Genomic DNA, 10,161 nt, shown 5'->3' on the forward strand with positions numbered 1-10,161 from the left:
CCACGCCGCCTTCCCCCCAGATCGCGGCAGCAGAGCCCGTGTGCTGTCAGCACTGGGCCCCGCCACGAGCGAGGTGCCACCGCGGCCGCTCAGCACCAAACGCCGCGGGAGTGGGGCCGGCCGAGCCCCTGGGCAGCAGAGTGGAGGGACAAAGGGCTGCCACACGCTCTGCCCGGGGTGATGTCTGTGACCCTGCCCACCTCACAGATCTCCCGAGTCCCTTTGAACCATCACCTCTCGCTGCAATTTATCTGCTTTCTGCAGAAATAAAAGGTATGGAGAAAAATCAATGATAATTCATTGTATCCTATGATTTTTAAAGGCAATTAAGGCTCAGACAAGGTAAGAGGTTAGCAAAATCTCTCATTCCTTAATATATTGTATTTCCCCATTAATTCTTTAATCTTGTGACAAATTCTCCTAGGCAGAGGGCCAGCTTCCTGCCCACGTGAACTCTCGCTGAGTTATGAATGAAGCCGGTAATGCCTCAGCCCAAACTGCCGGGCTGCACCTAACGAGCGCTGGACGCTTTGCCTCCCGGACACTTCGCCTTCCCCGCGCTTCCCAGCCGCGTCCCGGGAGGCGTGCGGGGCCCGGAGCAGGATTTCTCCCCGCGCAGGGAAGCGTCACCTCGCCCTCTGACCGTGCAAGGAGAGGGGCTTTCCTGCAAACGGCTGCAGCAAAGCCAGGGTCCGGGCAGCGGGAGCTTCCCCGGGCCACAGGAACTAACAGCAGAGAGCAAAACACTGCCATGCAAAAGCACGCCAACACTGCACAGTTCCATCCCTGCTCATTTGCACCAAAGAGTTAATAACTAAATTACTGCTAATTAGGGACACTATGAATGAGAACACATCACACTTCTGCTAATCACCAGTGTTTCTGTGCAATGTCTGGAAAATCAAAATTATTAATGAATAAGTTATTTTGGAATTCAGAGTTTAATTCTGCAAATTCTGGATAATGGCAGTCTGGTTTGCCAGCTAATTTTCACATCATAACATCAGAACCCCTTAATTAATAGTGAACTAATTAGAAAAACCTAACTTAAAGACAGCAGTGGAAGTTCCTTTCCCAAGAAAAGAGCGCTCAGAGCAAGGCAGGCGCGAGCCCTCCCGGAGCAGAAGGCACAGCAGTGCAGAAGGCGGCTCAGGACGCGTGCACCCCCGTCACTCCTGGGGTACCCTCCCAAAGCCCGGCTCCCCCCAGGAGGGGATGGGCACTTCCACGTCTTCCTCACCCCCCACCTTTCGTATCTGCAGCCCGGGTTTGCTCTGCCTCCCTCCCGCACGCCCTTTGCTTCTTCCTTGCAAATACAAAGCCGGACTGAGCCAACAACTGAAACGCAGCTGAACAACACCGAAACGCAGCTGAACACTTCAAGTAGAATATTTGGTTGAAATCTCCCTGTTGCAGCTGTGCGACTGAAAACTGCCAACATTTCGCTCAGTCCACCCCGTACCGATGCGCAGAGGCGAGGGGCGAGAGGCAATTCCGTCTCGTTTTGGGCAAGTTTACAATCCCTTGCTTTTCAGACGGCTTGCCGTAAGGCCGCTCCTTGGAAGTGCTGGGAACGTCCCCTTTCCCTCCTTCAAAACACGGGGAGAGCTTTAGCCCTGGGTAAGGCAGTTAACAACCTAAATATTTACTTGCTTCATTCTGTGCCCTATTTATTAGGAATATTTTCCATCTCTCCGCCTAACTAAGCAGAGTTTCCCCTAAAAACGGCAAATATTATGGCCCTCCATTCTACAGAAATTTATTACTACGGAGTAAAAATGCTACTGTATTCCAAACATTGGCAGGAAAGCTGGGAGCCTTGGTCCTGCCAGCTTTTAATAAGATACACATTTAAGCTGCGTGTTGCTTGCAAGTTGCATGTTTATTTAAACAAGGGTTTCCAAGTGTTTGGGGACAGAGGTTGCTACAACAAGTTCTTATCATTACAAACAATGGTGCTGAAACTTTCCGGAAGGAGAATTACAGATGGAGTCACTCCGCAGAATAAATCACTGATAAACTTTCAGCACAACTAATTTTAACCCAGGAAGAAGCACTGCTGGATCTTAACTCTCTCCTACTGGACGTGCGCGCTCCCAGGACGGTTTGCGACCTAATAGGAGATGAAATTATTTCTTTGGGGATTTCAAATGCTTTAAATAAATCTTTTAGTCTCTGAATTATGTTATTTTTCTAGCAGAGCCAGAGATGTGACGCTTTCTCGAGGTAATTCTGCAAGGCCAGGATTACCCAACACTTTCCATCCACCTGACGACAGAAACCTCTGCAAAAAAAATCGGCAAAGATGTCAGAGGTGATGGGATCTCCGCCTGCTCGCATGTCAGAAAAGAGCTTGCAGACATGAATCCTTTGAGTTTACAGCTCCGTAATCTAAATGCACCCATCTGCCTTCCACATCCAAATTACCATCCATCACTTGCCAATCACATCACAGGACAAGGGATAAAGTCCACTCTCCCCAACCTACTTTCAACACCACCGTCGCTCGCTGGCACCCCAGAGACGGAAGGGGAATGGTTTTATTTCACTTTGCTCTTACCAATCCTCACCAGGCTCCAAACGTGATGGCCACTCATTGCATTAAAGCAGGACGGTGACGCGCGCTGCGGAGCGGCTCCCAGAGCCAGGCATCGCTCCCCTCGTTTCACGGCCGCGCCGCAGCACGAGCCGCATCCAGCCGGAGCCACATCCCGCCGTCGGCTCCAGGCTGACTTCTGAGCAACCAGAGGGAAAGATAAGCGATCCTCTGCCACTGCGCTTACAGAAAACTGCTGGGGCTCAGTAAATAAAAGGAGACTCTAAATATTATTTTTGGTAGGGATTTTCGTATGAAAAAGTGAAACACCATAAATCAGGCACAATGCTACAATCAGCACATACTTGTGAATAAATGCATCCTGTAGTACATTTCAGCATAAATTACAGCCATTTGATTTAGGCTTTGCTGCACAAAACCGTATTATTTAAATCCAGCCAGAATTGAGTCCACTCACATCCCTACATATTTATAAAACATATTCATGATTATTGTCATAAACCCCTGAGAACTGGCTGTTGAGTTATTTTGCCACATCATCATCTGTAGTAAACAAGACTTATTTTACATTTCTCCTTTCTTCCCTGACAATATGCTCCAAAACGCTCTGCAGAATTAATGCCCGAGCTGTGCCCAGGTTTCCTGCGGCACGTGCGACAGTCCCTGCACCCAGCACAGCAGTGCAAACCTGTGCACAGCCAGGAGCTTCCAGCTCCGCTGCCAGACCCTGTGTGAGGCTCCCTGTGCCCGCTCCCTCCAAAAAATATCAGCTAGTACGGGCACCAAGGCCTGAAGGCTTGGAGGAAAGGAGGGCACCCCTCCCTTACCGGCAGGCAAGGGCAAAAACGGATGTATCCGTGAGATGAAGGACGAGTGGGAACCAGAAGAGAAAAGGCAGCATTCTACATGGCCAAACTCTGGGCTTCCTGGGATGCTCTGCCAGGGCGGTGAGCCCTGCTGCGGGTCAGCTCTCCCCGTCCCTGCAGCAATTCGTGATTATTCTCAGCAGCACCCTGCTTCACCCCCGGCAAGCCGGTGCCTCCGGCCGGCACACTGCGGGCACCCACCCGCGGGAGTCCCGACTCCCGAGCCTGAACACCCGCTGACCTTCGGGAGCGGCCCTGGCTGATCCGCCACCTCTGCAGGGCAGACGGGCTCCAGGAGCAAAAATCAAAGGAAAAGGAAAGGTACGGCGTGTTCCAGTGCAGGGCTTCAGGGGAGGTGTCCCAGCCTGTGAGGGTGACACCGGCACCGTCCCCGCATCCTGCCTGCCACCCTCGGGTAAAGCACCATCCCCCCGCGCCCACCCGCCCCACGGGCTGCCCCTCCGCTCGCTGGGCAGGCTCGGTGTCCAGCCTGGAGACGAGGGGCTGGGGTCAGAGCACCCACGGGTTCCTTCTGGTACCAAAAGCATTTACTCTGGATGCCGAATTTCTGATTCGTGACTCATTTTTTGTTCGCCATGCAGAATCCATGACCTCTTCAGCAGAAACTGTGGAGACAGGAGTGAGACACAAAGTGCACTGCAGTTATAAAATTTTCTGAGTTCTTCAGATAAAGTCATGGAGTATCTGCCCTGAATAATGAAGACTCCCACAATTATGAAACTGTCCAGGGCCACTTCTCCCCCCGCCATGACAGCAGTGCTCCTCCACCGCCCTGGGAGGATCAGTCGCTGCTGGCTCGCTTGTCCGGCTGCCGGAGTGTTTTACACTTCTCCTCTAGTTTGCAAACTTTTAAAAAATTAATCCCATCATTTCAACAAGTGTAACAACTAAATTATCATCTTTACATGATTAAAGTCTCTGCTGCGTCTTTTCTTGGCAAACACTACATGCACATAATTTCACTAAATGCAATAAACCAACCATAGAACTATTAATTCTAGCACGGTATTCACAACAATTAGAAATGCATGAACCTTAAAATGATAAAAACTGAAATGAATACCAAAATAGCATGAAACACAAGAATCCAGCTCCTCAAACCCGGGAAATGGATATTACTGTGTGGCGTCACAATATCCATTTCTGGAGACAAACCAAGCACCCCGGCGATGCCGCCCTGCTCGCAGGGGTAGGTTCGGGCTGTGCCCTGCTCCCCAGGGAGGACGCTGGCAGTGCCCAGGGCAGGGGCACCCCTGGCCCCTGCTCCGCCAGACCCCTGCCCAGCCCTGCCCGCCGTGTGCCAGAGCTGTCTCGATGGCGGCACGGTGCTCCCCAGAGCGGGGTGGCTGGCAGTGAGGACGGGCTGCAGCAATGAGCGTGTCAGTCCTCAGCGCAGGGGTCCCAGGGGCTTCACTCCGGAACTGTCCTGGCTTCAGAACCACCACGAGAAACCTGCGTCTCCTCGCAGCGGGCTGGGTGCTCGCAGGGAGCTCCAGCTCCCGCAGTGCCTGTTCCCCCCACCTCTGCCAGCCTCGGTCCTTCCACAGACCTGGAGATTATTCCTCTGAACTCGGAGAATCACATGAGCGAGGAGCTTCACAGTTTTCTTTTCTTTTCTTTTACTCACTTTCAACAGCTGAACTCTTTTTTTTTTTTAAAAAAAGGCAAAAAAACTAGACATTAAGTATTTGATCAAAAGCCAAAAACAACCTTTGGTATCAAGGCATTCTTGAGCTGCTTTGTTTATAGATACCAAAATACACACACCAGCCCACACCGCTGTAACCACTTAGCGCATAACACCCTTCCACGGCGAGCAGCCTGTTACACATCGCACGCCGCCACGCTTCCCGGGCAATAAACACCCGCAGCCAGCGCCAGGCCAGAGCAAGGCTGTCTGCGGGATGGCACGGGAACAGCCAGTGGCACGGGGGCGGCGAGGGCCGAGCCCAGCCCCGCCGCTTGCCGGCTTCTCTGCTTGCAGTGTCCTAGTTCAGAGAATTCCTGACGGACTGGATGTTTCTGCATTTCCTTTCCCATTATCGCCCATTGCCAAAATATTTGTGCAGTGATGGAATCTGCCTGCCAGAACGAGAGCAGGAGGAGGGAGCTCTGCTTTCCTCCGACCTCGAGTCCTGAGAGGCTCCGGGTCCCTGGCCCCAACGGCTGGAGCCCAGCTCCGGAGGAGCCCAGCGCCGCTCCGGGGAAGGGCCCAGCGCCGGGAGGGCTCCCGCCTGCCCCGCCGCCGCGGGAGCCGGCTGAGGCCACCAGAATGTTTCCACTTTGCCTGAGCACACTAGGAAACTTTTGGAAAGAGGCTATTTTAGCGAAATATGCTAAGTGCCTCCAGATCGATGCCTGCAAGTAGGAAAAATCAAACAGCTCTGCCATCGTAAACAGCAGAAGGATGGCAAACAGAGGAGTCCAGCGAGCAGCGGGACAAACAGGAAAGACTTGGAAATTTCCAGGGTATTGTTTGAAACTCCAGTCAGAACATTCTGATCTACTTTTACTGTTTTGATGTTACATTTTGTGTTTTAAAACACTCCGTGCCTGTACAGAAACACTGCAGAGACGTCAAAAGAATTCAAATACACCAACTGCTCTTTACTTGGCTCTCCTTAGCTATTTCTGATTAGCGCCGTTTCCATCCGAAGGGAATGAGACGTTTAAAGGCAGAAGCACGGTGCCACTCTGCTCGTTACACGCCACACGAAGGACAGGGGAGTTTGCACAGCATCTTCCAGCCGTGGCTGCACCCGGCGGCAGGGCACCGCAGCCCGGGACGCCAGCACAGGGCAGCGACACGCTGGGGCATGAAATTCCCAACTGAGTGCTGACTCGTTTTCTACGGAAGGGGCCCGAGCCAGATCAGCTGTTGCTGGCTGCCGGGACACAGGGAAGAGGAGGCACGCGACACCCATCCAAAGGCACGCGTGCGCTTTCCAGGGCACCGCGCGGGGCCTGGTCCCTGCCCAGAGCAGAGCCCCACGCGAGGGACCGCTGGCTTCTGCCCACCTCGGTTAGCCATGGGCAGCCTGCTGCCCTCGCTGCTGCTCGCCAGGCGGGCCGTGCCAAAACACCCGGCACGTGGAGATGGCGACACCGCCGTGGCTGCACCACCCTGACCTTCCCCACAGGCAACGGACCAACAGCAGCCCCTGGCAGCCACCCCAGGCTCTCACCCAGAACCCGACCCATGACACACCGTCTCCGGGCCACGCAGGGCTCTGCGGGGCATGCGGCCTGGCTGGTCCCCTGGCCCTGGCAAGGCTCTGAGCCGCACTCCAAGGGCTCGAGCGGCGAGGACAGCGGGGGTCAGGGCTCTGCCGCAAACATGTGTCCTGGCCACTTGCGATGATTTTGGCAACAGAAATGGCCTAAATATTTGTTCAAGAGCAGTGAGTGTCTTTGTCTCTCAGGCACAGAGAGACTTTTCTTCTGTCTGCCGAGCCATTTATACTTCTTTATTGCTGCCAGTTGGAAGCTGCAGTTTGCAAACCAGGCCCTCCCGGAGTAGAATGAATTCTGACTCAGGCAGAGGCACACGCGCTGCCGAGCCTGAGCCCGCGGATGCAGTTTTGCAATACACGCTCAGCGCTCCCTCCCACCCAGCGATGCCCGACGGCAAGGTCGCTTCACGCTCCGCTCTCCCCAGCCTCCCGGGCGCTGCGCCCGCCTTGGGGAGCTGCCGCTGCTCTCCGCGAGCGGATGCCCCACTCCCCCTCTGCGGAACACAGCCATTCCTCGGCGCTGACGACTGCTACGCAGCACCGCGGGCATTGCGGCTGGGCAACTTCCATGCTTCCAGCATCCTGAGTGCATAATCTAAGCTTCACTCCTGCCTCAAATTTTAAGCAAACGTTTTACTTTTTATTGTCTAGCCCTTCAAACAGATATCAGAGCTGTCAAAATACAAAATCCCTTGACGATACAAGCCCTTAGCAGAGGAGGTGCTGAGGGTTCTGTGCCAAGCGCCCCGGGAGCTGCAGCGGGCGAGGGTCAGACCTGTCCCCGGTCCCTCCCCGCCGCTGCGCTGAACAATTAGTCTCAAGTGAAAATCAACCACAGAAGTTCAGATTTTTTTTCCTTTCACAGATCACCTTCTGCTCTGAACATGGAAACCATATGGCAGACAGGTCCCATCCCCTGCCAAGAAATTCCTGCTTGATGAGATCCCTGTAGCTATCACTGAGGCTACACGGGCTTCCAGCAAGGGACTTCACTTTCTGCTTCAGACAAACTCTCCAAGCAACCCGGGGAGGAAGAGAGGGGCTGAGGTGCCAGAATTTGTGCTGTAGCTGTTGCCTGTTGAGAGTAATTGCCCTCAGAGGGAATATTGTCATGCATAGCTCTTCCTCCAGCTGATGGAGGCTGCAAAGCCAGCCCTGCTCTGCTCCGCTGTGGGCAGCAAGGGACGCCTCGGATGGAGGCCGGGATGTGGCTTCAGATCCGCGTCTCCGTACGAGGGGCACGGGTGGAAGGCATGAAGAGCGCTTCCCCCCGGACTGGGAAGCTTGCACTGCACCAGGCAAATGTTTTACCCACGTACCCGGTCTGGGCTTTGGAAACAGAGAATTTCACCATCCCTGACTGGCACAGGAGTCCCACGAGTGGCCAGGTTTAGAGAGGAATAAAATCCAAAATTCAGCAACGCATTGGGAAGCTTCATCTAAATACCGTACAAATGCATAGAATAGCCTAAGATAGGGAGGGATGATTGGGACAGGTGGGAAAGAACATACCCAGCTACCCAGAGCTTGGCCAGGGCACAGCACCCACACAGCCAGTCTCTCCGCAATGCCCGCACCAGCCCAGCTTTGTTCCTCCCTGGTACAAACACCATTTCTCATGCTCGGTGCTCTCCCGAAACAAGTGCTGATGTGGGAAGCAGGGATGCGGATGGAGCGATCACTGGTTTGAGCGATTGCCTTGTGAGAAGGACGGGGTCTGATGCATGGAGAGGCTGGTATCAGGGGATCAGCGCCTCCGCACAGGGTACCACTCTTATCTACGTCCCTGCCTTGTTTGCGGGGTGGTGGTGATGTGCATCCATTTGTCAGCGAGGAAATGATTTATAGAATCATAGCTGATTTACAAGTGCTGGCAAGAAGGAATCATGAATGAAAGCGACAACAAATGAAGACACGGCCTCTCCTCAGACACATCCTTGGCGTGAACCGAGCCCTGCCTTGCTACCGGCAGCGCGGGCTGCGGGACGGGCGAGAGCAGAGCCCTACCTTGGGGAAGCGTGGCAAGGCTTCCTCTGAGGCCCTGCGGTTTGAGAGGGATGCCCACAAGGCCAGAGACCAGCCCCCAGCTCCAGTTCCCCTGGGGACACTCAGCACTCGGAGACGAGCAGCAGTGCCCCCCAAGAGCAAAAGCAGAGGGGAGCAGCGCCTGGCCCCCACGGCAGCAATACCAGGGTCCAGCCCAAGGTCCCACCAGTGACAACTGGACCCAGCACAGAGCTTGGCCTGTGCCCCAGCACCGCCGAGCCCCTGCCCATGCCCGGGGTCACGCTCCTGCCTGCGCAGGGAGGTAGCCCTGTGGCAAGTGCCCATGGGCAGCGGCTGGCGTCACCCCCATGCCTTTCGGTGGCTCAGCTTTGCAGGAGCATCCTGTTCCCGGGGGCTGGGGATCCCCGCCTCACTTTCTGGGGGGTTACCTTGCATTTAGCTCCCTGGTGATAAATCGCACTGGCTTGCGATCACTGAACCAGGAGATGCACAGCCCTGCCCTGGCTGCTCACAACACGGATCTCCGTGTCATCTGCCGACACTACCAGCAAAGGTTTCTGTCATCACTGTTGTTAAATCTCACATTAAATCACGCCGGAATGCTGCTTGGGAACAGTGCGGGAATCGATATTGCCATTAATGACCATACTTTGAAATCTGTCATTAAGCCAATTTTTAATCCACATAATATCTGCTATTAGCTACAGGTTCTCTGGGCAAATGTCAAACACCTTCAGAAAACTGAATTACACAGCACCAACTGCCTTATGCTTCCTAACCGGGCCCGCAATTCGATCACACTGGACTATTCAGGTGTTCTTCCCCATCAAGGGTTCCCTGTCCCTGCTCTGTGCAGCACATCAGATCAGCAAGGGATGGTGCACGTGTCGTTTGGCCATTGTTGTAATTAACTGTTTGTTCCTGCAAGGAACTCGCAGTTTCTGCTTCGTGGCTGCTCTCTGCTTTCCCGAGCAGCCGGGATCTCCCCAGAGCGTGGAACTTGCTCGCTCTGTGTGCCCCGCTCCCGCGCAGCCCAGCGTGCCAGCCACGGCTGTAGCAGTTGTGTAAAACCGCCCCAGAGCAGTGAAAGGCATGGAAAACCTGCCAGCAGCAGATCCTAAATAAAATATATAGAACCACAGTGAGCCTTGCACTAACCCGGTGAGCGTGCTATAAAACCCTGCTTATTAGTCAATCAATAGTCTTCTCGGCTGCCTGTGGCTTCTGGCCAGCCGATGCAGCGGCTGCGGGGTCTGAGATCGCAGGACACCTCGGGCAGCACCAAGCCCCGGAGCACAGACAAACCCTCCCCAGTGTGCTGGTGGGATGCTGCACAACCACAGCAAGCAACCCTGAAACACAAGACGCTCGGGGGTCCCTGTGGAGCAAGGGCAGCAGACAGCACTTTGCACCTCTAAACCCCCAGATTTAGGGGCCATTACTCACAGGTCTGACGCTGCCCGAGCCATTCTGCCTT

The 10,161-nt window shown here is 54.3% G+C and overlaps 1 long non-coding RNA gene across 1 annotated transcript; it reads right to left on the reverse strand.

Moving 5' to 3' along the window:
• Positions 1 to 1,863: 1,863 nt before the first annotated feature.
• On the reverse strand, positions 1,864 to 4,668 carry LOC147598559 (uncharacterized). Its single transcript, XR_015260437.1, has 2 exons — positions 3,385 to 4,668; positions 1,864 to 2,113 (listed from the first exon to the last, which is right to left on the reverse strand). It is a non-coding gene; the product is annotated as an uncharacterized LOC147598559 (long non-coding RNA).
• Between the last annotated feature and the right edge of the window lie 5,493 nt (positions 4,669 to 10,161).

Source organism: Chlamydotis macqueenii, chromosome 17 (genome assembly GCF_036417535.1).
Source record: "Chlamydotis macqueenii isolate bChlMac1 chromosome 17, bChlMac1.mat, whole genome shotgun sequence".
Lineage (NCBI taxonomy): Eukaryota > Metazoa > Chordata > Aves > Otidiformes > Otididae > Chlamydotis > Chlamydotis macqueenii.